The sequence below is a fragment of the Saccopteryx leptura genome, chromosome 6 (assembly GCF_036850995.1).
Source record: "Saccopteryx leptura isolate mSacLep1 chromosome 6, mSacLep1_pri_phased_curated, whole genome shotgun sequence".
Classification (NCBI taxonomy): domain Eukaryota; kingdom Metazoa; phylum Chordata; class Mammalia; order Chiroptera; family Emballonuridae; genus Saccopteryx; species Saccopteryx leptura.
Genome location: NC_089508.1, coordinates 70,536,761 through 70,563,720, shown reverse-complemented (window position 1 = coordinate 70,563,720; position 26,960 = coordinate 70,536,761). Strand labels below are relative to the sequence as shown.

The 26,960-nt window shown below is 40.7% G+C and overlaps 1 protein-coding gene and 1 pseudogene across 3 annotated transcripts in view; one reads left to right on the top strand and one right to left on the bottom strand.

Moving 5' to 3' along the window:
- The window catches only part of GALK2 (galactokinase 2), a 159,411-nt gene that overhangs the window by 67,071 nt on the left and 65,380 nt on the right, over positions 1-26,960 (top strand). The gene's annotated exons all lie outside the window — the stretch shown is intronic.
- On the bottom strand, positions 375-26,946 carry LOC136375906 (large ribosomal subunit protein eL37 pseudogene; annotated as a pseudogene).

Below are 26,960 nucleotides of genomic sequence, written 5' to 3'. Positions count from 1 at the left end.
GGAGCCTAGCCACAGGAATATTTATTTGGATTTTATGTTATATAGAAAATATATGGCAAATTTCACATTCATAACATGTTAATATTGCTTCTACTTCCCTTTTCGGTCTAGAAAGGACCAAACAACAGCAGCCGCAGCAGTAGCACAACAAAACTAGAGGGCACAGGCCTTGGGTGGGGGGCTCAGGTGCCTTCAGTCCTTCAGGGCTTGGGGGGGGCAGTAGTAATTGACAGTGGAGATGCCCATGTCATCTTGAAGGACATTTAAATCCGTTAAGAATAAAAGAAATGCAGCCAGTCTGAGAAAGAGATGATTGTACCACTTTTTTTTTTTTTAAACCAGAACACTTATTGTGCAGCTTATTATTGAGATCTTTAGGCTGAACTGGATGCCTCAACAGCTGCCTTCTTGGGGTTAGGTGTTGTTCCTTCATGGAATTCATGCCTGAATCTGTGGTATACAATTTTTAGGTGCCTCATGTGTCCAGTCCTGATGGTGTTTCATCGTTTGGCCTTGGCACTCCGGTGAACACTTCCTCTTCCACTTGGCAGGGTAGCCACAACTGCTGCAGGTGGTCTTCTGAAGGTGGTGCATTTGAGCCACAGTGGCAGCACAGTGTATAGGCCTCGTTGTGGCACTTTCTGAATGGGGATGTTCCCTTGGTCGTCTGGCTTCCGCAGCTGAGATCAAAGAGTGTATCACTTTCTTGTGAGGACCTTTACAATGCCTGGCATAAAGGAGGTAATTAATTAGTTTGGATTAAATTAGTGAATTGTCATCATCATCATCTGCAAACACAGTCATTACTGTCAAATATTAATATTACATTTGGATGAATTAAAGAAGAACATAAATGAATACTTTGTTTCAAAGAAAGAATAGTCTTCTCCTAGGAGATTGCATTTAGTTTTACTCAGAGGAGTATGGGACTAAAGAACAGACCTGGGTCTGAATTCTGACGCTGCTGTTCTCCAGTTTTATAACCGAAGGGAAGGCTCTCCAGGTCCGTACATCAACTAGTAAAATAAGGGGATTTAGACTACTAAATCTTTGAGGCCTCTTCTCACACTGACATTCTGTTGTCTAATGGGTAAAGGAATCCTTAAGGCTATCATTTTATGAAGAGTTGCCTTATAATTAAACTCATGCTTATCTGATCTCTAAATCTTCTAATGGATTTTTTAAGATTCTACATCTTAGTGACATTAATGATAAAAAAAAAGACATTGGAATGCTATATCCAAACTTTAGCAATACAGTGGTACCTTGAGATATGAGTTTAATTCGTTCTGTAACCGAGCCCGTAAGTCAGTCAACTTGTATATCAAACAAATTTCTCCCATTCAAAAGAATTGAAATAGATAATCCATTCCAGCCCTGTGAAACATCCCCAAACCATCCTAAATTATGAAAAAAGGACATGTTTTTAATTAAGAAACACACATGTATACTTTACCAATGCATAACAAAATATATGAAATAAAAGAAAAAAGTGCTATTTAGTACTGTATTCTTACCTTGGAGACAGACGAGTGCGGCTAACGGAGGTGAATGGTGGAGGAGGGGGGAGGGAGGAAGGGATGCAGGCACTGTAGACTAAACTAAAACTGCACTTTCTTAACACTAAATGTTAACTAAAACTGCATTTTCTTTACTTTAAACAAAACTAAAACTGCACTTTCTTTACGTAAAATGAAAGCACAAAAACTAGCGGCAGCTTCCCGAATCACGACTTGTATCTCGGAATTTCGCTCGGATCTCCAACAAAAATACGAACCAAGTTGCAGCTCATATCTTAAAAAATTCGTATGTTGGTCTGCTCGTATCTCAAGGTACCACTGTATTTGGAACACTGGGGAGTTAGTACTTGTTATAATGTAATGATGTAACATGACTTTTCTGGTATTGCTGATTGACAGTTCCATCCTCAGGAAAATCTCTGCTGCTTTTCTTTTTTTCTGCCTTTCTCATAATGACTTTGCTTAATAAACTTGGAAATTAGGAATTTATTGAATAAAATAAGCTTTCTAATCTCAATGCCCACTAGATGGAGATACTGGGTTCTTAAGTTGACCACACACATTTTTACTTCTGGGCAGAATGCTCATAGTTTTAATTAAAATAAATGAATAAGTAAAAAAAAGAGAGAAAAACAAAAGAACAACAAAAACAGTGAGGGTGAGAACTGAAAGTGAAATCCAGCTTCCCATGGCTCCAAAGAAATATTCTGATACACTGTAAATCACTGTGAAGTATTTCAGAGCTACACTGCGTATTTCCTGCCATTCAAATTTATGTACATTGACCTAATTTGCAAACACCCACACCCCTTGAAGTGATTGTGTTTACTATACTTGAATAATCTAATAAAAACTCAGAAGAAAAATCTCATTTTTTTTATCAAGTTTTCCTATTTCTCAAATTTAATTTTTAGAATTAGTTTCTATGGATATAATTTTTATTTTCTCTTTTGAGTATTATCTACTATTTAATTTTTAGTAGCTCACACTCTTGAAAGCACATTGAAAAATGTATAAGTATTCATATTTCGGAGTCAGGATGCATTTTAGCAAGTATCTTTGCACTTTTTTCCAACTCAGTTATTCTAAGATCTTTGATGATTATAAAAGCAAGAGGCTGCGGTCAAATCCTCCTGAAAATACTTGGAGTGAGACTAAAAAATGGCATATTTATGAAACATTTTAATGAAGCCAGTAGGTAATGAATAAATAGGCATATAAAAATAATTTAATAAAATTTCATCCAAGTATCCCCAAAATGAATGACCAAGGAAAATCTGTTGTGAAGATTAGAAATGCATATGAAGTACAGGGCCTACGTAACAATAAGTGGTAATGATCATTATAGTCGTCATCACATTATAATAAGGATGATAGTAATGGTAATATCAATCCATAATTTTCATAATGTTCATTCTAGTTAACAAAAGATAGATTTTTGTCTGTAGGTGGCGAATTCTGCATCACTGGAAAATTATTAGGTTAGTTTCACTGGAAGCCTTTTTACTGTCCTAACTCTGAGATTCAGTGATAACAAATGGATTAGAATAGTAGCTAGAAACTCACTTTTTATTCTTTTATTAAGTAATATTTATTGAACCAGGCACTGCTCTAGAATTGGAGATAGAGCCACAAGGTAGCCAAAGAGCTCATAGTCTAGAAGAAAGACACAGATACAAGAAACAAATAAATGGCAAGATACTTTCATGTTGGGTTAATTTCTATAAATTTAATGAAGTCGACGAACAATGATGGATAGAGACTTGTAGAAAGGCTACTTTAGGTGAAGTGATTAAGAGTGACAAAGACTACTTTAGGTTAAGAGTTAAAGTAAGAGAAGTGAGGAAGAGAAAAAATTATCAATTAAAATGATTACCAATTGTTGGTAAAATGGAGTAGTGCTGTGGGTAGCAATAACGTGAGGATGTAGAGAGTGACATTTAAATTGAAATATATTATTAAACATTAAACCAGTAGTTATTTTCAACCCTTCTTCTTTGTATGAAGTCAACTTTGCTGGTTTGTGAAATTTCCCTCCCAAGGAGATTGATAACATTCCGTGGGTGCAGTCTTGGGGCCTCTGCCAATAAGGAGTTACCTGTAGGTGCAGAGGGCCACAGTACAGTGGGATTCCCCAGGGCCTCGCAGGTGTGCTTCTCTGCTCCTTCAGGGGCGTGTGAAGGTCAGGTGAAAGTAGAGGCAGTAGGCACTTCTCAAGGGCAGCCTTCTGTGTTTCTGGATTGGGATCTTCTAGTGGATTTCAAACTTGGTTTTGTCTTGTCTTCTTTCCAGTTTTTTTTTTTTTTTTAAATGGGCATTCCAGTTGGAACAGAACTCATGGGACCAGGAGTACATTTGCCTTATTCTGTCTAGAGAATCATAGATAGTCATTTTTAGACTACAGCCTTCACATTCAAGGGAAAAAGAACCCCAAATTAAAGAGGAAATACTGTACCTATTGAGTTTGCCAGTCAAGTTATGGCTTAGTATTTTAAAGATCCTCCTTTGCTATAAAACACTGGATTGTGAAGCTATTGGAGCCGGCCTAAGAAAGTCCCAGACTTTTGATACCGGTTAGAGTGAAGTGTTGCAAATACTGCTAGTTACCTCAAGTTTTGATCATCAAATCCTATTATGTTGTTTGGTTCGGTATAATTTATGCTTTTTACCCTTATTTCGCAACTTCATTTCTCTGGTTATCATTTCACTGTTATATGCTAAGAGATCCCACAATACATGACTAAAATGAATAACGTGAAAGCCAAAATTCCTTTTGTTTCTCTTTTTTAATTTCTTCAGAAACAAATCTTTTAAAGAATACGTCTTTTCAGAGAAGAAAGGATTTGTTTTCTGGGCATCTGACTGGCAAAGTTAACATATGCTAAGGTTTTGTTTCACATAAGTAGACTATTCAACTGTCATATTGGCAATTCAACATGTTAAAGTAATTTACCCTGTGATTAAGTTATTTCCCATGGAGTAGGATAACTTCTTCAGAGCAATAGTGGAAGCAGGCCTGGGGAATCCCATTCCATTTTGTTTCTTCTAATGAATAGGGAAAGTTCTTTAAATTTATCTTCTTGAAACTCAGGTTGTGCTGTTAATACTTGGTGTTCTGCTTTGTGTCAGCACCAATATGATCTTAGTAAGGACAACATAAAAGTAGGTTGGCTTTTTTGTGTATCACTTTCAAATGATAGATTTTAATGAGTGCCACCCAGGTTACTCTTTGACCAATATGTTGATTTAATTATTGTAAGCATGCAAATAAAATATAATTCTTTCAAAGATCTTGGGTAACATCCCACATAAGAAGACATTCTGGGCTATTAACAAGTTGTTAATTTTGATTGTGTTTATTTAAATCAACTGGAAGCAGGGCCCTGTGGAACTTTATGTGTGGTCATCAAAGCCTGCATCGCCTATAATTTAAGTAAGTTACAGGGAAGTTAAAATTGGTCATGACTCCTGTGGTTACAAGAGCATCAGAGAATATCTTATTAATGTTTTTTTCTTCTGATAAAATTGTGTTATTGCTCTGCAAAATACATGTAAAAATTTAAGCAATCAGTAAAATTTAAATGTAAATTTTACATGCTGTAAACAACCCTACACTGTAAAGAAATGAAAATCTTCCTTTTTATTTATATAATTTAAGTTGTATTCATGTTTATTTTCATGACAAATATATTTTAATTACAAACATTTTAATTTCCCAAATAAAGTTATTATGCTTAAGAAAAGAAAATTTCATGATAAAGCAAACAAGTTATCGGAAAAAAATTTAAAATGTAAAACATGTTCACAGGAACATGTTTTAATGCAAGATGCCTTTATATTTAGAGATTTCCGTTTTTGTGCTTCAGATTTTTTTGGGAATAACATTGTAAAAAATCTGGTAGACATTGTTATTCATTGACAACAATGTTAAATACCACACACAAAATTAGATAGATTGTTAACTTCTCACTTAAAAGTTTTTTTATAACGTTTTATTATAAGAATATTTCAAATGTATCAAAAAAGTGCCAATTTAGTTTAGTCCATGAACATGCATAATATGTCTTTTACCTAGATCCTTGTAAATATTATACCACAAATGGTTTTTTTTCTACTTTTTTCCCCCTGAACCATTTGAGAGTTAAATGCAGACATTTTTGATACAGTGCTATTATCTAATATGAGGTCCATATTAAAATTTCCCTGTTGCCCCAATAATAATGTTCTTTATAACTTTTCCTGTTTTTTCTTTTTCTCTTTTTTCTGATACAATCATTGCATTTAATTTTTGTGTTTCTTTAGCTTCCCTTGTTCTAGAACAGTTCCCTAGTGTTTTATCTTTCAAGACAGTAACATTTTGAAGAGTCTGTATCAATTTTGGGGGGTCAACTTTTTTCAATTTGGATTTTTCAGGATGGTTGCCTTATTATTAGATTGAGATGAACTATTTTGCCCCCAGCAATACCATAGAGGTGATGCCCTTCTCAGTGAGTCATATCACATGATTTCTGTTCATTCTATTAAATTTAAAACTTTTTAGTTTGTTTTTTATTGAGATAGAACTGCCATATCACATTATATTAGCTTCAGGTATACAACATAATGATTCAATATTTGTGTATATTGTGAAAAGATGAAAAATATACTAATACATAGAGACAGTAGATATGCTATCCATTCAAAAGAAGGCCTTAGTTTAGGTATGTGGTATAGAGTCCCTTTTTTATAAAGGGCATTTAAAAGATAGTTTAAGCAGTACTTTAAAAGTGCAAATAAAGCCCTGGCCGGTTGGTTCAGTGGTAGAGCGTTGGCCTGGTGTGCAGAAGTCCCGGGTTCAATTCCCGGCCAGGGCACACAGGAGAAGCGCCCATCTGCTTTTCCACCCCTCCCCCTCTCCTTCCTCTCTGTCTCTCTCTTCCCCTCCCGCAGCCGAGGCTCCATTGGAGCAAAGATGGCCCGGGCGCTGGGGATGGCTCCTTGGCCTCTGCCCCAGGCGCTAGAGTGGCTCTGGTCGCGACAGAGCATCGCCCCCTGGTGGGCAGAGCATCGCCCCCTGGTGGGCAGAGTGTCGCCCCCTGGTGGGCAGAGCGTGGTTCCCTGGTAGGCGTGCCGGGTGGATCCCGGTTGGGCGCATGCGGGAGTCTGTCTGACTGTCTCTCCCCATTTCCAGCTTCAGAAAAATACAAAAAAAAAAAAAAAAGTGCAACCTTCTTTTATACATTTTAATGAATATAACACTCAATGCATATTTGTTGAATGAATAAAAAATACTGACGACTTAAAAATCACAAATCCTCAGCTTTGTTAAGAAATTAAAATCCTTCATTGTCATACTGCTGTTTAAGTCTTTTTATGTTCTCTTTCATTGTTTTGTTTAGGAAACAAAATGTACTAAGCTTAGAATAAACTGAGATGTCTAACATAAAAATAACCCAAGCAAATGTAATTTTAAACTGTCACTGTGTATATAGGGTCACATTATTTCACTTGCAGTCACTCAGGGTTTGTATATATCACATTTCAGTGTAATGACATGGTCAGGCTCCAGAGAAAATACCAGTCAACACGAATTTGGTTTGACTAACAAATATTTACATGTCTCTGTATCTCTAATTATTGTAATCTTTTAAGGGGTTTATGCTACACAGCGTAATTTTTTAAAGCTTTATGTTAGGTTAAAAAAAGGTTGATCAGTAGTATATCTAACTGTAAAAATGATACTGGCAGCTCATCTAGATAAATGTTGGATTGAAGCCAGAGCTTCTGCAGAGAACAGGTGGACTTAAGAGTGGCCTGACATGGGCAGACGCTGCCTGCCATGTGCGTGTGTTCTTGTGTGTATTGACCTTTTTTGCTTCCCAGGTGGGTGGTGTTGATAGAAGTCAGGGTGGTCATTTGATATTTTAAGTGTCTGTAGTCATCCAGTTGGTACAATATAGGAAAGGAAGTGAAACAGAGCTGTCCTTTGCTTGTGAGGTTGATGCCTCATCTATAGAAGGCAGATAGGTAGCTGTGTTGTTGGCTTGAACCATTCACACGTGTTTGCTCACTCAGTACCATGTGATTGTCAGGCTTTTGTGAAATGGCCATCTGGAGGCGTGGGTTAAATCTGTAGTTGTAAAACCATTTGATGGGTTACACCCCTTTTGCCCTGTACCCACAGCCCCTGCCCCTTTGATTAATGCTTCCTGGCCTATGGGACCATGTTATAACCTCTAACTTTCTATGGTGTTTCTTACTTTGTATTGCAAAGATGTTTTCCTCTAGATTACAGTGAGGTCTTAAATCACAGAGACTATCCCTTTTTTAATCCTTGGATTCCCAGTGTGCAGTCTGGTGCCTAAGTGAATTAAGAAAAAAGAAATGATCTCATTTGCAATGTGGTGATTTGCTGGTGATAAGGTAAATAATTATTTGGGCTTTTACTAGTATAACTACTTGAGATTTTATCAGTTTTACAATTTACAGAATCCAGAAGATTTATTTATTTATTCACTTTTATTGAAGGATTGTTATGTTCTAAGTAGAGCTGATTCACCAATATCTCTCTTTCATGTCCTATGGCTGATGTCCATTTTGAGTAGATGGGAGTCTGTTCCACATTGGTTGTTAAAAATGTGACTATATTCCTAGTTCCAGGCATTTGTGCCAAGTCCTGGGTTCCTCCAAGTTGTAATGGGCTTTGTCTGTCATATACATATATAAAAGCATGTCTCACTAATCCAAGCATGTGAATTAGTATAGTGTCATAATAATGGCAAGAGCAAAGTCTGTCCCACTTAGGTACCAACTTGACTCTTTTGAATTTTATCCCCTGCTTTTTTTTTTTCAGAGACAGAGAGAGAGAGAGAGAGAGAGAGAGAGAGAGAGAAAGAGTCAGAGAGAGGGATAGATAGGCACAGACAGACAGGCAGGGAGAGAGATGAGAAGCATCAATTTTCATTGTGGCACTTTAGTTGTTCATTGATTGCTTTCTCATATGTACCTTGACCGGGGACTACAGCAGATCGAGTGATCCCTTGTTCAAGCCAGTGACCTTGGGTCCAAGCTGGTGAGCTTTGCTCAAACCAGATGAACCTGTGCTCAAGCTGGCGACCTTGGGGTCTCGAACCTGGGTGCTCTGCATCCCAGTTTGATGCTCTATCCACTGAGTCACCACCTGGTCAGGCTATCCCTTGCTTCTTTTATTCTCAAGGGAAGGAGTTGTTACAATGAGAGGTGTTCAGGGAGCAAAATAGGCAACTAAATTATTAATACCTACCATTAATTGGCTACCAAAAATGGAGGTATTTCTAAAGGTGCAAATCTCTCTTGATGAATGTGGAAACATCTTCTTATATCTAATTTTATTCTTCATACTTGTGTCAAGTCGCATGCTCTCTTAGTTTTATTTTCTGCTTCTTAGTTTTCTCTCCACTGGAGAAAGGAAGTAGATATTATTTAGCTGTTATAAAGTACTAAAGTAAGAGTTTTTGCTTGTTGACCCAAACTTTAAGATCAATTAAATATTTTCTAGTTGAAGTGTTATAATTAAAATTTATAAGTATTGACTGAAAGTAATGGCAGTGAGAATACAAACAGTTTTCTAGTGTGAGTTTTAGTCTTGAGGGCTAGTTTGTGAGCTGTAGGTTCCTAGAGCCATAAATAGAAGTGGGAAGCACAGCATACCATCTTAAATTAGTGAAAAAATGTTTTTAATAACTCCAGGTTTTTCCTGATTTCATCAGGAATAATTAGAGATTCTATGAAAGTTATGTTTCTTATTATAAAAGCAATGTATTCTCATTATAGAATACTGTGGAGTTTAAAAGTATTCTAAGAAATTAAATTGAAAATCATCCATAAACTTAACAACCAAAGATTGGACTCATTGCCACCTGATTATTGTGATGAAAATAAAATTTTGTACCTTTTAAAAATATTACAGTTCCAGGAAAACTACATTTAATCTATACATTGATCTAGTTAGCAACATTTTATAGACTATCTATTTTGTACCAGGCACTGGGGATAGAGTAGTCACTTAAAAGTGCTTTCTCTCATGGAGCTTACATTTGATTGGGGTGGGGGGAGACAGAAAATAAATGAAAAACTAACATAAGGTGGTGAAACCTTGAAGAAAAACAAAGCCAAGTATGAGATGGAGAGTGGCAGGGGACATTAATATATTTTAGGGAGGTGAAGGAAAGTCTGTCTGATAAGGTGACATTTAAGCAGAGATTTTAGACAAAGAGCATTCCAGACTGAGGTGGAAAAATCCTGAGATGGTATGGGATACTGAGTCCTGATTGGCCAATTATAGCCGACATTTATTGTGCACTCAATATATAGTAGGCTTTTAAAGTCCTTACGACTCAGTGAAGTACGTGTAATTATAACTCTCATTTTGCAGAGGAGGAAACATATGCTTTAACCACTGTGTTATACTGATAAGTGCTTTGATAGAGCAGAGAGTTAGAGTATGTTATTCAGTTCTAGGGGTCCATGAAAATTTCCCAGAGGAGTTGCTGCTTGAATTTAGTCTGAGTGAAAGAGCAATTAGCCACAATTATGAAGGTGAGATGAGGATAAAATTTTGGTCTCATCCCTCCCTCTGTTGCGTAACCAGAACCTATAACAGTTTCTTGCCCACAGTCAACACTCAGTAAATGTTTGTTGAATGACTTCAGGTGGAACAGCATTTGCAAAGACAGAGGCATAAAAAGTATGAGATATTCAGAAAACTAAAATTAATTTACTTTGAAGGAGCGTGGATTGTGTGATAAAAGCAGCAGGAGCTTAGGGTGGAAGAAATAAGCAGAGTTCAGATCATAATTTATTTTTATGAAAGGGCAATGGGTTACTTATTTTGGCAGCACATATATACTAAAAATTGATAAGCAACAGAGGAGATGTAGTCTAGGAAAGGATGAAATACAATTGTGTGAATAGTTCCATATATTTTTTGACACATTGGAAAAAATATTCAAAATTGTTTGAATATTTTTTAATTTTGTGAATATAAAATATTTTTAATGCAAATGTGAGTTATTAAGACTCTTAGGGCTATGTTCTGGAATATAAAGGTGGGTGTATCAGACTTTGCTGTGTAATAAACCCTTTCAAAACATAGTGGCTTAAAACAACAACCATTTGGACTCAATTCAGCTTGATAGTGCTTTTACTTGTCTTGGCTGGACTTGTTCACACATCTGCTCTCAGCTGCTGGTTAGCTGCACTTCTGGGTTGGCTAGTTGTCAGCTGGGATGAGGAACGATGGGGTGTTGGGCCACATGGCCCTCATCATACACCAGGCCAGCCCAGTCTTGTTCAGATGGAAGTCTCGGGCTTCCAAAAGCAGCAATAGGACAAGCTCCAGTGCACAGGTGCTTTTTCAGTCTCTCTTTGTGTCATATTTGCCACATATCCCATTGACCAAAATGAGTTATGTCCCTAGTTCAAGAAGTAGAGAAATGGATTGTACCCTTTCATGGGAGAAGCTCCAAAGTCACATTGCAAGAGAACGGAAACAGGGAGGGGAGGATGTGTGGCCATTTTGCAGTCTGAGATTGTGGCTGTAGCTGGGTTTCAGAAGTGGACAGAAGCCTAAGTGGTGTTAGGTCTGCCCTGTCCCTGACCTTGCTCTCTTGGTGCTCATCTGTTTCATTCTTCTCTGTCTGCAGGCCAGCCTCCTCTACTTCTCTGATCTCCATGGTAAAAACATGACTGCCGACAGCTTCTAAGATCATGTGGAACAGATCTAGATACTCCCAGCCGGACTCTGTTTTTCCTCATTGGGAAGATTCCCTTAGAGAAGGGAATCTAGAAGGGAACCCAGTTAGTTTGTTAGTAGCAAACTTATCCCTGGATCTATTAACTGTGCTTTTGTTTTGGAAGATGGGGGATTACAGTGTGTGAATAGGGCATTTTATGGGCCCAGCACGCTTCCGCTGCGCAACTCTGAGTAGGGCATTTTAAAGCTATATTGCTATATAACCTTGTAATAATTGGGTGGGGAGAGAGAGGAGGAGGGGCAGGGAACCCTGCCCCCAGAAAATGGTAGAGATGGGGAGGGGTGGCTACATACATCTCATAAAACTCCTTCACACTGAGTTTTATAAATAATGTAGTAGCTTCAGGGAACTTGGGGTAGTGACTGTGACCCTAGAGGAAGAGAGGTGGTATAAACTATTTTTACTTCTAACCCTTTTGTCACCAAATGTGTAGATTTTTTTTCCCAATAGAAACCAACTCTTCCACTCTCCATATACCAACTGGGTGTCCTACAATTCAGTTCAGTTCAGTTCATATCAATTCAAATCCTACCTGGAGTTAGCATTAGAGCTAATAAGGTAAGGACTTAGTCCTGCAGGACTGCCTCACTTCAGATGCAAGTTATAAGACCCAGATTGTTACCTGTACTCTGACCAACCAGCTATAAATATGGGAGTTCCCACAACCCCCTTCTAGGTTCAATAATTAGCTAGAATTTCTCATAGAACTTAGGAAATCTCTTTATTTAAAATGATCATTTTATTATTAACAATAAAAATACAGAGTATTTCCGAATGGTTTGAAGAGCTAAAACCTCAGCTGCAGAAATAAGTAATATATCATCCCAAAACAAATGGAGAAAAGACTCATGAAGTGAAGAGGGAAAGTGAACAGAGCTGCTGTCTGAGGCACAGGTGCTCAAGACGGGGGCTGATGTGGCTGCTCCCATTTGGTCCAATAGCAGAGAGCTCATTATCCACCTCGCAAAGCAACCAGGGCCCATTCTTACAGGTATCTCTTGGAGATGATCATTCTCTTTTTCTCCCCTTCTCTCCTACCACCTCCTTTAGACATTACTGTCTCGTGTTCCACGTGTTGGCATTGTGTAATGTGGAAGCGTCTGTAACAAACTGTCTTACCAGTTGGGCACATCTCCTGGTTTAGGTTAGTTCCTGTTCCATTACAATTATTTACCCTTCCTTTGAAACCTTCTGCCCATAGTTTTCTACACCATTATCTAGCGTTTCTATATTTACATCCAGAAGAGTGTTGATATAATATCATTTCCAATGTTGTTTCTATTTCCCCCTTAGTCTTTTGCTGAACATAGTATTTATATAACATTTATAAATGGGGGAGTCTTAAGAATGACTACATGTTGTACTCAACAAGAATTTAAAATCTAGAGAAAGAGATTGTAATCAGACATTTTTTCCCCCTAAAATACAAGTGTTCTCAGTCCGTGTTTCTTCTTTTTGGATTAGACTGTCATTGCTCGTGAACATGAGCGATCCACCTGACACCTGTTATGTCTCATTTTTACTTTTTTTTTTTTTTGTATTTTTCTGAAGCTGGAAACGGGGAGAGACAGACAGACTCCCGAATGCGCCCAACCGGGATCCACTCGGCACGCCCACCATGCGGCGACGCTCTGCCCACCAGGGGGCGATGCTGTGCCCATCCTGGGGGTCGCCATGTTGCGACCAGAGCCACTCTAGCGGCTGAGGCAGCGGCCACAGAGCCATCCCCAGCGCCTGGGCCATCTTTGCTCCAATGGAGCCTTGGTTGCGGGAGGGGAAGAGAGAGACAGAGAGGAAAGCGCGGCGGAGGGGTGGAGAAGCAAATGGGTGCTTCTCCTGTGTGCCCTGGCTGGGAATTGAACCCGGGTCCTCCGCACGCTAGGCCGACGCTCTACCGCTGAGCCAACCGGCCAGGGCCTGTATTTTTCTGAAGCTGGAAACGGGGAGAGACAGTCAGACAGACTCCCACATGCGCCCGACCGGGATCCACCCGGCACGCCCACCAGGGGGCGACGCTCTGCCCACCAGGGGGCGATGCTCTGCCCCTCCGGGGCATCGCTCTGCCGCAACCAGAGCCACTCTAGCGCCTGGGGCAGAGGCCAAGGAGCCATCCCCAGCGCCTGGGCCATCTTTGCTCCAATGGAGCCTCGCTGCGGGAGGGGAAGAGAGAGACAGAGAGGAAGGAGAGGGGGAGGGGTGGAGAAGCAGATGGGCGCTTCTCCTGTGTGCCCTGGCCGGGAATCGAATCTGGGACTTATGCACGCCAAGCCGACGCTCTACCATTGAGCCAACCGGCCAGGGCCTATTTTTACTTTTATTTGTACCAAGTCCATATTTACTTCCTTTTGAAAAAATTGCTGGAATTGCCTGACCAGGAATATTTTTTTAATAAGGTTAGCAAATTAGAAATAGAAAAGCAGAGCAAAGAAAAGAAGGATGACAACACATTAACTGTTATTTAATATAGTGTTTAATTTTACTTTCTGATATTCTTTGAAGCCAAGGTAAAAAGGGAAATATAGTAAATTATATAGGTCTTGTGTTCAGAATAGAGGAATTGTTCCAGTTCTTCAGATGGATTCTTTTTTTTTTTTTTTTCCGTGACCGAGAGAGGGACAGACAGGAAGGGAGAGAGCATCAATTCTTTGTTGCGGCTCCTAAGCATCAATTCTTTGTTGCGGCTCCTAAGTTGTTCATTGACTGCTTTCTCATATGTGCCTTGACTGGGGACTGTAGCAGAGTGAGTGACCCCTTGCTCAAGCCAGCGACCTTGGGCTTCAAGCTAGTGACCTTTGGGCTTAAGCCAGTGACCATGGAGTCATGGCTATAATTCCACACTCAAGTCAACAACCCCGCGCTAAGCTGGTGAGCCCACGCTCAAGCCAGATGAGCCTATGCTCAAGCAGGCGACCTCGGGGTTTTAAACCTGGGTCTTCCACGTCCCAGTCCAGTGCTCTATCCACTGCACCACCGCCTGGTCAGGCCATGTGACTATTTCTTACAATGATCTTTAGTAGATGCTCATTATAACATTGGAGCACAACAGTAAGATCAATTTATTTCTCTTGTAACAGTTATTTTAATAGTCTCTACCATTTCCTGACCCTGAAGATTCTTCCCACATGCCAAAATCTTTGCAAATTGAATATTACACCTGTAGATCCCCTTTTCCCAAGCAGATGTGTGAGCACCAAGTTATGAATTTAGTTGATTTAGATCGTGATTCATGATCATGATTTTAGATTATATTTCATGGGAGTTAATTTTTTCTCTCTGGTTTCAATTAATTTCTGTATAATTGAAGTAATACTGGGAAAATTAAGAGGTGTTAATTTTAACAATTATGATCATGCTGGGGGGAAGTAGTAGTTAATTATCTAATGCCTCCCTCTTCTTTACCTTGTCACTGAGAGTCCAGATTCCTTAACAGTCAGATTTCCTGTAGTTAGGACCTCCAGGGTGGGGCAGGACTGTGCTGCCCAAAACTGCATGAAGAACCCCCCCCTGCCCCCCCCCCCCCACCCGGGGTGCGGAGTGTCTCTCTGACCATGGGAGGGGACTTCAGTTCCAGGACACACTTGCCAGACCACAGAGATTACAGGCTTGCCTCCCATCCATTATTATCATTATTATTTAACATTTCTCAAAGGTCAGAGCCAAAATAAATGGTCTGCCAGCCAAGGGAGCGACATCAGCCTTTACCACAGGCGTTGGAGGCCCCTTTGGTATTTAGTAATGGTGATTTGGGTCCTATTTCTTGTCTGAGTCCATGAATCTGGCCAGGCTTCTGCCTCCCGATGTCTTCCCACACTTTTTTTGTGTGTTCTCTCTCCCTTCCTTCCCTAATTATAGTTACCTTGGTATGTGATTGCTGTCCTTTCTCCTTTGCTCGCTCTTTCTTTCTTTCTTTCTTTCTTTCTTTCTTTCTTTCTTTCTTTCTTTCTTTCTTTCTTTCTTTCTTTCTTCTTTCTTTCTCTTTCTTTCTTTCTTTCTTTCTTTATTTCATTTCTTTCTTTCTTTCTTTCTTTTCCTCTCTCTCTCTCTCTCTCTCTCTCTCTCTTTCTTTCTTTCTTTTGGAGTTTAAACATTAAAGGGATTGAATTGTTTGAGAGCTAATTATATGAGAGATAAAAGTATGCAGAGAAGGCTTTTTGGAGCTCCTGAATTTTGGATTCTTGTTTTACCCCGAACACTCTGCTCCCCTTGGGGATAAAGAATAGTATTTTGATAAAAACAAAACAAAACAAAACACATAGATCCGGGACTCTGGGTTAAAATCCTGCCTCTGCTACTTACTAGCTGAATGATCTTTGAGAATTTACTTGACCTCTCTATGCTTCAGTTTCTTTATTATACAGTACATTTAGTAATAAAAACCTACCTCATGAACTTGACATTTGATAGTACATGAAAAGTGTTTAAAACAGTGTCCGTTCAGTGTGTTGGCTGCTATTATTATTATTAGGCTGCAGAAATCATACCAAAATATCAGCCTTATATTGAGATCACTCTGGGTTGTGGTTGTTAGGGAGGGAGGTGTTTGGGATTATATTTGGAGATGGGTAACGGGAAAGCCCCCTAACTTCAAACCATCCAGCAAGGTGTTTTTCTTTTCTTTCTTTCTTTCTTTCTTTTTTTTTTTTTCCACCTGGGGACAAAATGGAGTGAAGTTGGGCCTGTGATCAACTTCATTATTTATTCTAATGGAAGGTGTATGGCCAGTAGCTGCAGCCACAATCACAGCTGCCTGGCCCATGTAGGTTCAGGATAATTCAGACAGATGGTAACGAAACTGTGGAGCCAAGAGCTGGTAGGCCATTACTTTTATTCCTAGCTCACACTCGGCAAGCGAGTAAACACAAACACACTGGGCTCCAAAACCCACTCATTCAGCGCTCACAAAGCTACTGACGCATTTGAGTTTTCGTAGAATTAAAGACCCCCACCAGTCTTATCCCCTCTGATTCCCCATCTCCCTTCTCCTCTCTGCACAAACTGGCTTCTCTCTCAGCACTCTGCCATCTTGGCTGCCTCTCCTCTGCAATGCTGATGGCAAGGAACCGAGAGAGAGAGAGAGAGCCCCCGGTCTGCCTTATATTTACAGTGTAGAAAATTAAAACCTTTAAGCCAATATACAAATAAGGAAGTCTCTGATACAAAGCCACTTATCTGAGGTATAAATGGGATTCCTCATAAGAGTGCACCACCTCCCATCATGCAACAGTCAAGGGTGTGGGGAAAAGCTTAGATTTGAGAAGATCTTAGTATTCGAAAGATGTTGAAAATATCATAGTATTAAAAGGATGGGAAAGGCTTAGTCTTAAAACTAAGCCTTAGGCTATAAGGACCCTGCCTGCTTACAGCCTGTCCCCCACACCCAATGCAAACTATAAGCGAGCAAACATATACATCATATTTGCAAACTTATTTGACCCACAGATGTTCAGTTCAGGAATGCATATATTTTGGTTACCAGGGCCCGTGTCTAGACTCACCCTCTGTTTCTTGAGGCAGGGGTATAAGGTAGCCTGGGGAACTTTGGAGCCAAGCCTCTCTGGCTTTAAATCTTAGGTTAGTTTATTGACCTTTTTGAGCTTCAATTTCTTTCTCTATAAAGTAACCATTATAATTTTGATATTTCAGGGTTATTTTGGAGACTAGATAAGATAGCACATAAAAATTCTTTGCATAGTGTCTGGCCTTAGAAGACATTTGACACTTGTTAGTTTCTTTCCCTCTGATTCTTTCCTGTCTGCTTATTTTATTAAGAAAGCCTCAGTAGCCTGACTGGTGGTGATACAATGGATAAAACTTCGACCTGGGACACTGAGGTCTCAGGTTCCAAACCCTAGGGTCACCAGCTTGAGTCCGGGCTCATCCAGCTTGAGCACAGGCTCACCAGTTTGTGCACCATCATGACATAATGCCATGTCGGTGGATTGAACTGAAGGTCGCTAGCTTTAGCAAGGAGTCACTGGCTCAGCTGGAACCCCCTGCCATCAGGCATGTAGGAGAAGTAATCAATGAACAACTGAAGTGCTTGCATCTTCGAGTTGATGCTTCTCTCTTCCTTCCTGTCTCTCTCTCTTGCTAAAAAAAAAAAAAAAAAAAAAAAGCCTCAGTGTAGGAAATCGTTGAGAAGAATGCTTTAAAATTTAATGTGCATACAGATTGCAGGGGCCTCGGATTAAGCTACAGATTCTGATTTAGTGGTGTGGGTGAGGCCTGAGTCTGCACTTTGGAATGAGTCTTCAGGTGACACCAGTGCTGTTCCTTAGAGTAACACAGAGCTGTATTCTTTCCTGTCTCTACATCTCATTGCTACCTGATAGAGTGATGCTAGTATTGTAATAGTGTTACCACAGATCTGTACATCCAGGTTCATCATTTGGAGAAATATCAAAGGCTGTGTGTTATCATGTACCTCATAAGTTCCTCCCTCCTCATTCAGAATAAGTAGCAGTCTAGAAGAAACTGATGATAAATTATTTTCTCAGGATCCCCATCTGTGGAATCCCAAACTGTTTCACATAAAATACTAGGTTTCTGCATTGTTGAAGGCCTCCTCTCTGAACCTGGGTCTTTCCTCGACCCAGATGGTGGGTCAGTTAGCTTAGGGAAGTGGTCTTTGTCCCTCTCTTTGGAGCGAGCTGACCCAAAGCCTGTGCTTCTGATCTCATTAAGCACCTCAGATATTTTTCCACCCAGGTGTGTCAGTCACTAGCCTTCTCCAGGTTTGTTCCATTATGTTCTCTCCAATGTTTACAGGTAGAAGAGTTCACTTTCATTCTTTGTTTTTTTCATGATGCATAGTTGTGAGTGCTTAATGCGTGTGATGATTCTAGGTGTTAGGAGTTTTTTTTGTTTTGTTTTGTTTTCCACTTTTGACAACTGTTAGTCAAATAAGTTTATAAATATGATATACATTTGCTTGCTTATAGTTTGCATTGCATGTGGGAGACAGGTTGTAAGCTTACAAGGTCCTTATAGCCTAAGGCTTAGTTTTAAGACTAAGCCTTTCCCACCCTTCTAATACTAAGATCTTCTCAGAACTAAGCTTTTCCCTACACTCTTGACTGATGGCATGATGTGGGGTGGTGCACTCTTATGAGGAATCCCATTTATGCCTCAGATAAGTGGCTTTGTATCAGAGACTTTCTTATTTGTATATTGTATTTTTTTTTTTTTTTGTATTTTTCTGAAGCTGGAAACGGGGAGAGACAGTCAGACAGACTCCCGCATGCGCCCGACCGGGATCCACCCGGCACGCCCACCAGGGGGCGACGCTCTGCCCCTCCGGGGCATCACTCTGTCGCCTGGGGCAGAGGCCAAGGAGCCATCCCCAGTGCCCGGGCCATCTTTGCTCCAATGGAGCCTCGCTGCAGGAGGGGAAGAGAGAGACAGAGAGGAAGGAGAGGGGGAGGGGTGGAGAAGCAGATGGGCGCTTCTCCTGTGTGCCCTGGCCGGGAATCGAACCCGGGACTTCTGCACGCCAGGCCGACGCTCTACCACTGAGCCAACCGGCCAGGGCCTTATTTGTATATTGGATTAAAGGCTTTAATTTCTACAATATAAGATAAGGTGCGGGGGGAGAGGGGGCTCTCTTGCTCAGATCCTGCCATCAGCATTGCAGAGAAGCAGCCAAGATGGCAGAGTGCTGAAGGAGAAGCCAATTTGTGCAAAAAGGAGATGGGGAACAGAGGTGAATAAGGCTGGTGAGGTAGAAACCTTTGATTCTAGGAATACTCAGATGAGTCAGTGGCTTTGGGAGCCTTGAATGAAAAGGGAAGTGTAAGGAAAGTGTTTTCCTACTGTGTGTACTTCTCGCCCGCCGGGTGCAAACTAGGATTAAAGCTAATGGCCGACCAGTTCTTGGCTCCGGTTGTTTCATTACCGTCTGTCCGAATCAATTGCAAACCTGCACGGGCCAGGCGGCTGTGATGGTGGCCGTGGCTACTGGCTTTACACAACCTTCGTCACTCTTCCTTCTTTGTAGTTTCTGATTTTTTAAACATCTGAACTACTTTTTACTTTCCTACATTACTTACTGGAACTTTTTAGCCTGAGTCATCAGGGTCAGTTGCATCTGCTGTGCTCATTATGAGAACTGGCTGTCATTGTCCTCAGGCAACTTTCCTTGAAGTAAAAAATGCAAAATTACTAATCTCTGAGTTATAGTTCTTTGTGTAAGAGATATGAAGAAGAAATAATAGCCTCCTCCTTCCTTTTTTTTTTTTTAATTAAAGCAAGTGTACTTTTTCTTTTCTTTTTAAAATTTTAACCTTAGCTTACTCCAAAATGTCTACAGTAAGGGCTTGGTGATCACCATGTTACCAAACAAAGCAATTCTAAATCCAGTCTCTTTGAGGCTTAAGGTGATGCTATTTCATGAAGAGTTTCTCCTACCTGACTGGGCTCTACCTAATAGGTTTTTCAATTTGGGGAAGAATTTGAAAATAGCCCCAGGTAGGAAATCAAGCATTTTAAAAGTCAGGGTGGAAAAGGGCTGCAGGGAAAGAAAAGTCTGGGGAGCCATTAACAGTTTTTGTTTGTTTGTTTGTTTGTTTGTTTTTTGTATTTTTCCGAAGCTGGAAACGGAGAGAGACAGTCAGACAGACTCCCGCATGCACTCGTCCGGGATTCACACGGCACGCCTACCAGGGCAATGTTCTGCCCACCAGGGGGCGATGCTCTGCCCCTCCGGGAGTCGCTCTGTTGCAACCAGAGCCACTCCAGCGCCTGGGGCAGAGGCCAAGGAGCCATCCCCAGCGCCTGGGCCATCTCCGCTCCAATGGAGCTTCGGCTGCGGGAGGGGAAAAGAAAGACAGAGAGGAAGGAGAGGGGGAGGGGTGGAGAAGCAGATGGGCGCTTCTCCTGTGTGCCCTGGCCGGGAATCGAACCTGGGACCCCCGCACGCCTGGCCGACGCTCCACCACTGAGCCAACAGTTTTAACTTATCTAAAGATACCAGTCAGGGTCAAAACAGAAAACAGATGACATAGTATTAAAGGACAATTTATTGCATAGGGACTATTTACAGAAATGTCAGTATAGGGAAAACCCAGAACTAGTTATATCTGAGTTGTTATTGTTCTTGGGCCTAAAGTGACCTTGGCAGGGAGGGAAGCTGATGCTGCTGACCCTCCCAACTTCATTCCCTGCTTCCTGCCTGAGTTCCCTGTTGGAAAGACCAAGGGGAAGCAGAGCACACGGAAGCTTCTAGCTTATGCTGGGCTGCCTCCTGAGGCACAGGGTGGAGGTAGGTGAACAGGAGCTCTGCAGGGGCAAATCACACACTAGTTGTTTACTTTCTTTTGGAAGACTTGTTCACCTGAAGTAAATACCAATATTGTGAACTCTTTGAGGGAAGACACTGGCCTGTCCATTTGTCTGTAGGACACTAGTTAAAGGATTGTTGAATGAATGAATGGGGCTGTTCATTTCCTTTCTTTCTCTTGACTGGCATTTCAGGCAGCCAATGATAACTGGTTGATGTTGTCTTGGTTAGGGCCTGTGTTATGAATAGCAAGGCTTACCATAGGAAGAGATGAACATTTCCTATCTAGGTAATTACTTTTCTCTTAACAATATCGTTAGAAAATCTGCAAAACAAAGATAGAGATTACTACTGTTTTAATGTCTTGAGTCTTTTTGTATTACTATTATTTTTGAAAAAAAAATCTAAGACCCTGGCCGGTTGGCTCAGCGGTAGAACGTCGGTCCAGTGTGTGGAAGTCCCGGGTTCGATTCCCGGCCAGGGCACACAGGAGAAGCGCCCATCAGCTTTTCTCCCTCCCCCCTCTTCTTTTTCTCTATCTCTCTCTTCCCCTCCCACAGCCAAGGCTTCACTGGAGCAAAGTTGACCCAGGTGCTGAGGATGGCTCCCTGGCCTCTACCTCAGGCACTAGATTGTAGCAGAGCAACACCCCAGAGGGGCTGAGCATCGCCCCCTGGTGGGCATGCCGGGTGACTCTCAGTCGGGCATATGCAGAGTCTGTCTGTCTGCCTCTCCCCCACTTCTCACTTCAGAAAAAAAAAAAATCTAGATTTAGCTATGTAAGGATGCTTTGGTGAATCTTTAGCCCTTCTTAGTAACTTTTACATTTAACCCTGTAATTTCTACACTTACCAGCCAACAGATGGGTAAGCTGTTTAATTTGGGAGCCCACTTGATTTCCGGTTTTTTCCCAGGTTGCTTCAAGAGAAGAATCACACAAAGGACTAAATTAGCCTCATTAACTGTCTTCAAGAGCTTTAAAAGAAGGTCTGTAAATAATGTCAGATTTCTCCTAACTGTCCAGAGGGCAGAAGTTAAAATAGAAATGAGTTCATTGGCTCATTGCTTTGGAAAACTTTCTTATGCAGTCAGATTTTCTTTCCTAACAATTCTCAGGCATTAGTATTTTTCAGGAAGGGATAGAGCTAAATGTCACAAATGAGTAGTTTGGTGGTTCCTAAAACACTCAGGTGTAAGAGCAGAAGAAAATATATTGGTGGGGAAGGGAGTGAATCACTTCTTGGTTAGAGCTTTGCTGTTCTTGCTTGAGTTTCTTGGTGTGTGTGTGTGTGTCTGTGTGTGTGTGTGTGTGTGTGTAGGAAAAGTGGGTGAATCTCAGAATCCCTCTGGCACCAGGGTAAGAGATAATGTCCTCTGCTACACAGAATTGGGCCCTGGTAGCCCTGGCCAGTTGGCTCAGTGGTAGAGCATTGGCCTGGTGTGTAGAAGTCCTGGGTTTGATTCCTGTTCAGGACACATAGGAGAAGCAACCATCTGCTTCTTCACCCCTCCCCCTTCTCTTTCTCTCTCTTTCTTCCCCTCCCACAGCCATGGCTCGATTGGTTGAATAAGTTGACTTTGGGCACTAAAGATGTTTTCATGGCCTCTGCCTAAGGTGCTAAAAAAAAATGGATCCATTGCAGAGCAATGCAGTAACAATGGCTTCTGATGGGCAGAGCATCGCCCCATACTGGGCTTACCAGATGGATCCTGGTCCAGGTGCATGCAGGAGTCTTTCCACCTCCCCTCCTCTCATTTAAAAAAAAAAAAATTGGGTCTTGGAATTTGATTTGACCTGTCCTTGAAGTTGACTTCCGATAGGCTTCTCTCCACACTTTTGTTAATGTGTCTTTGATAGCTTCTTTTTATTCTCATGAACTGTTTTGATATTTTAAATAATTTAATTTTGTGTGGAGTGTTGATTTAGTGCCTTTGCAAATCACTCTGCCCGATTATAATTCTTGAAGGACACTGAATGGTTCTATTTCCAGTGTCTCTAAAGACAGAAAAGACAAAAGACATGGCAGGCTCACATGCCTCCCTCACATCACCCAGAACGACAGGCATTCTCTGCTCTCATTTCACCTCCTGTGAAGATTCCTCCATGAATGGTTCTCTGAGTTTAGGTCATGTCATCTCTGACTGAGGCTATGGACCTAGCTCTGATTTTTGCTTCTTGTTAGAAGCATGCAAGTTCCTTCAACAGGATTTGAGATAGAAAAACAAAAAAATACTTTTGTTTGTCATTTCTTTCTAACTCATAACCACTTAGGATTTTAACTTTCTGCTTTTAATATGGGGGCCAAGGGCTAGGGTCACTTGGGAAGCTAGCTCAGGGTCTGCAATTGAAGTTTACACTACAAGGATATTTTGTTTGGCAGATAGGGACGCAGTCCCTATTTAGAGTGAAATACCTAAATGACCATACACCAGGGGTCCCCAAACTACGGCCCACAGGCCACATGCGGCCCCCTGAGGCCATTTATCCGGCCCTCGGGCACCTCTTTCATTGGTGGTCAGTGAGAGGAGCATAGTTCCCATTGAAATACTGGTCAGTTTGTTGATTTAAATTTACTTGTTCTTTATTTTAAATATTGTATTTGTTCCCATTTTGTTTTTTTTACTTTAAAATAAGATATGTGCAGTGTGCATGGGGATTTGTTCATAGTTTTTTTTTATAGTTTGGCCCTCCAACGGTCTGAGGGACAGTAAACTGGCCCCCTGTGTAAAAAGTTTGGGGACCCCTGCCATACACTCTCCTGCTTGCCTCAGGGTCCATTACTTCCTGTTGCTGAATTGGTTCTCTAAGGGGTTGCAGAATCTTTAAGTTCTCTTTTCCTGACCACTTTAAAAAATCATCCTGCTTATTGGCGTGATCACTTCCTAAGTTACATAAATGTCTAATCATTATGTTGTGCACATGAAACTAATATAATATTGTATATCAACTGTAATTGAAAAATAAAAAAAATATTAAAAAATATAATAATTCGACCCCTCCAAAAATAAAAAACAGCCCTGTATTCCAGAATAACTGTACCTGTCTTTATATTTGGCTGATGACTTAGCTTGTGTAAATCAAATGATTCCTTGTTTGTTATATAAAAATAATAAAATTAAAATTGTATAGTGCTTTGGTATTTATGAAGTATTTCTTTTTAGTTCATTGGATCATCACAATGACCCTGTGGGTAGGTAGGTAAGGTATTTTTCTCCAAATTATTCATGGGAGGTAATGTGGCATGGTGATTAAGGATACAGGCTCTGGAGTTAGAAACTTGAGTATGAATTTAGCTTTAGTCATTATTAGCCTAGTCTCAGCTTACAAACCCACTGTTTTCTCATCTGTAAAATGAGCTGGTACCTATCTTACAGGATCATTATGAGAAATATATAATTCATGCAAGACAATTAGAGCAGTACCTGACTCCTAAGTTAGTACTCAGTAAGCCTTACCTGCTAAAACTTACTATTATTATTAATTGTCTGTGAAGAAATGGAAACTTGAAAAATTAAGTAATGTGTGTGAGGTGACACCACTAATTGCAGGAGAGTTGGGACTTTAATCATGATTTGGAAGCTTCGGGAACTGGTTTCTTCCCTCTATATTTACTACGGAATTCCTCATGCATTGGGCGGGGGGGCGAAGGGTTGGAAAATTATTGACCCATTCTTTCTTCTTCCAACCTTCTTATTTTCATTTTATTTTTGTTTTTTTCACACTTAGAACTTTGGGTATTGTCTGTCCAGTCATGGTCTCTATCTGTCAGAATTCAAGGTACAGGGATGTTCACAGCCCTGCAGGTGATGGACTCTCCTTGGCACAGAGTCGTCGGCGACTTCTGGGGTCCCTATGAATTCTGTCTGCATTTTCTGGAAAAATTATATCCTATTTCTATTAAAGTATACAGTTGTTGCCACACATTAAGAGATTTAAAATAAAACCAATAAGCACTTATACTTCATAAAGCTTTTGTTTTTTTCTTCTTAAAGGGGAGAACACTTAAATTGTGCTGATCTTATTTGTCATTTCACATCCCTTTGAGGTAGTGGGAAAAAAGGTGATATTATCTCTATTTGGTGGGGGTGTGGGGTGAGGGAGAAATCATTGAAATCTAGAATGGAGAGAACACAACCTTTGACTCAGGCAGAGGAGTTCAGTTGCTGGCTCCTCCGTTTTGTCATATGTTCCAGGTTCCATTTTCCTCATCTGTGTGAGAAGGATAAGCAGGGGGTGGTTTGGAGGCTTAAGAAGATAATGCTCACAAAAGAGATAAGGAGCATATAAACTGGCTGTCATTGTGGTTGTTTGGGTGAGGGAGTGACTTTCCATGCTGGCCCAGGGTCACAGTTAGGTGGGAATCCAGGCCTTATCATTCCTTACTGAATGCTGCAGGAACTTCTTCACTGGAGGTTTTTTTTATTTTTATTTATTAACATTTTCAAATCCAAGTATTTTGATCTTTTGATTATTAATTTATTTTCATTTGCCTATTATAGACAGGTCACTGGCTCTGTGTGTTCAGCTGACCATGTGCAATGCCCATTATGTCCAAATCCCAAATTTACCTTGTGTCGCAAGGCAAAGTTAATGTTAGTGAATCTTCATGGCCAAAAAAGGACTATAACAAAATCTGTTAGATGGCATCTGGGCAGCTTTTCTCAGAAAGTGAGAGCAGCAGGTGTTTACTGAGTATTTACTATGTATTCAGCAGTGTGTGAAGTAGGGGATAGAGAAGAAACACCTATTTTATTTGCCTCTTCTAGGCCTGATAGTGTTTTAAGGAAAACTGATATGATTGAGACCTAACATGACTAAAGAACAATAATAAACACCGTGTGATTCAGTCATGTTAGTTAACTGGGTTCTGATCTGGGCATCGCATGGGCTCTCATAGACCGACGAACTAAGAGACAAGTAAACACACACTTAAAACATGGTTTGATAAACTAGAATAAAGCTTCTAGATTAAGGACTACAGGGAAGAGGTTGTGTGGTGTGAGTGAGCATTTGGGTGGTGGTGTAGGCTCTAGGGGAGGTGATGCTTGAGTTGATCCTGATGACTAGTGGGGGACACTGGACAGAGGAGTGCAGAGTGCAGAGGACAGAAAGCCACATTTTTAAAAGCACTGAAAGATGAGAGAGTCTGGGGATGACGAGGAACAACATTCGTTCAGTGTTCCTGATGGCCTTGGCTTGGGGTTTACGAAGTTAGTGGTGGGAGAGCAGGCTGGAGAAGTGAGCAAGGGATAAGGCATTAAAGACATGTGTACCATGCGGAGGAGTCTGAGCACCAAGGCACTGGCAGCCAAGCAGGCAAGAGATGATGGGTTGTATCAGCTCTTTAGATCAGCGGTTCTCAACCTGTGGGACCCACAGGTTGAGAACCGCTGCTTTAGATGATCTTTCTAGGAGACTTGTTCAGTAAAACTGGTGAGAAAGAGCGCTTGAATCAAGTCTTAGAAGAAAGAAATAAAAGGAATGAATGACTAGTGGCTAAATGATGTACTCACAATAAGTGCTGTAGCAGTTCAGAGAAAGGGGATGCCATAGTGGGAACAATATTTGAGGAACACTATGGTGGAGAAAGAGTTAAGTGCCCAGCCCAGTGACTTGCCTATAATAGATGGCCAATAAGCTGGGTATTGATTGGCATTAGGATTTACATAAGAGAAAGACTTAATGTGTAAAATGGTCAAGGAGACAAATTCAGTTGGGAAAGAGTGGTATACATATGCACATTGGTCGTACATTTTGAAAGACTTTGAAATGCCAGATTAAGAAGTTTGAACTTATTTAATTAATCAACAGGAAGCCATTGAAGATCTTAAACAAATATTTTGACATTTTCAGTTTGGATAAGAAATGTGTGCATATTTTGATTCTCTTTATCTTGCTTGAAGATGTGTCTGTTGAGATGATGCTAGTTCTGACTCTTACAATGAATGGAAATACCACAGAAGACAACATAACTTTGGACTGGGAAATAAAGTCAGATGACCCCAGTTTGGCTATGGGGAGACTGTTGGAACTAGTACATTTCTGCTGAGGCAGAAATGAATGAGTGCCCATATGAGATTTCTGGTGATACCAGTGTAGAGAGGGATGAAGCAAATAGAAAGACAGGAAAACTGCTTGCCCTGTGGAGTCTTTTAGGGGTAGTAAATACACAGTATGCACAGTCATTCCATCCACAGCAGGCATTGGTCAATCTTGGTATGTTTTCATTGAGCTCAGTGGTAGTCTTAGAGAGTTTTTGTTAACACAGTGCCCCAGGAACTACTGTCAATTATTCACAGTTACCACTGGACTTCAAACCTACCTGTCATGTTTGGAGTAAGAGGTGAAGGAAAAACAGATTATGATTGTACTCATGGTGCAAATGAATT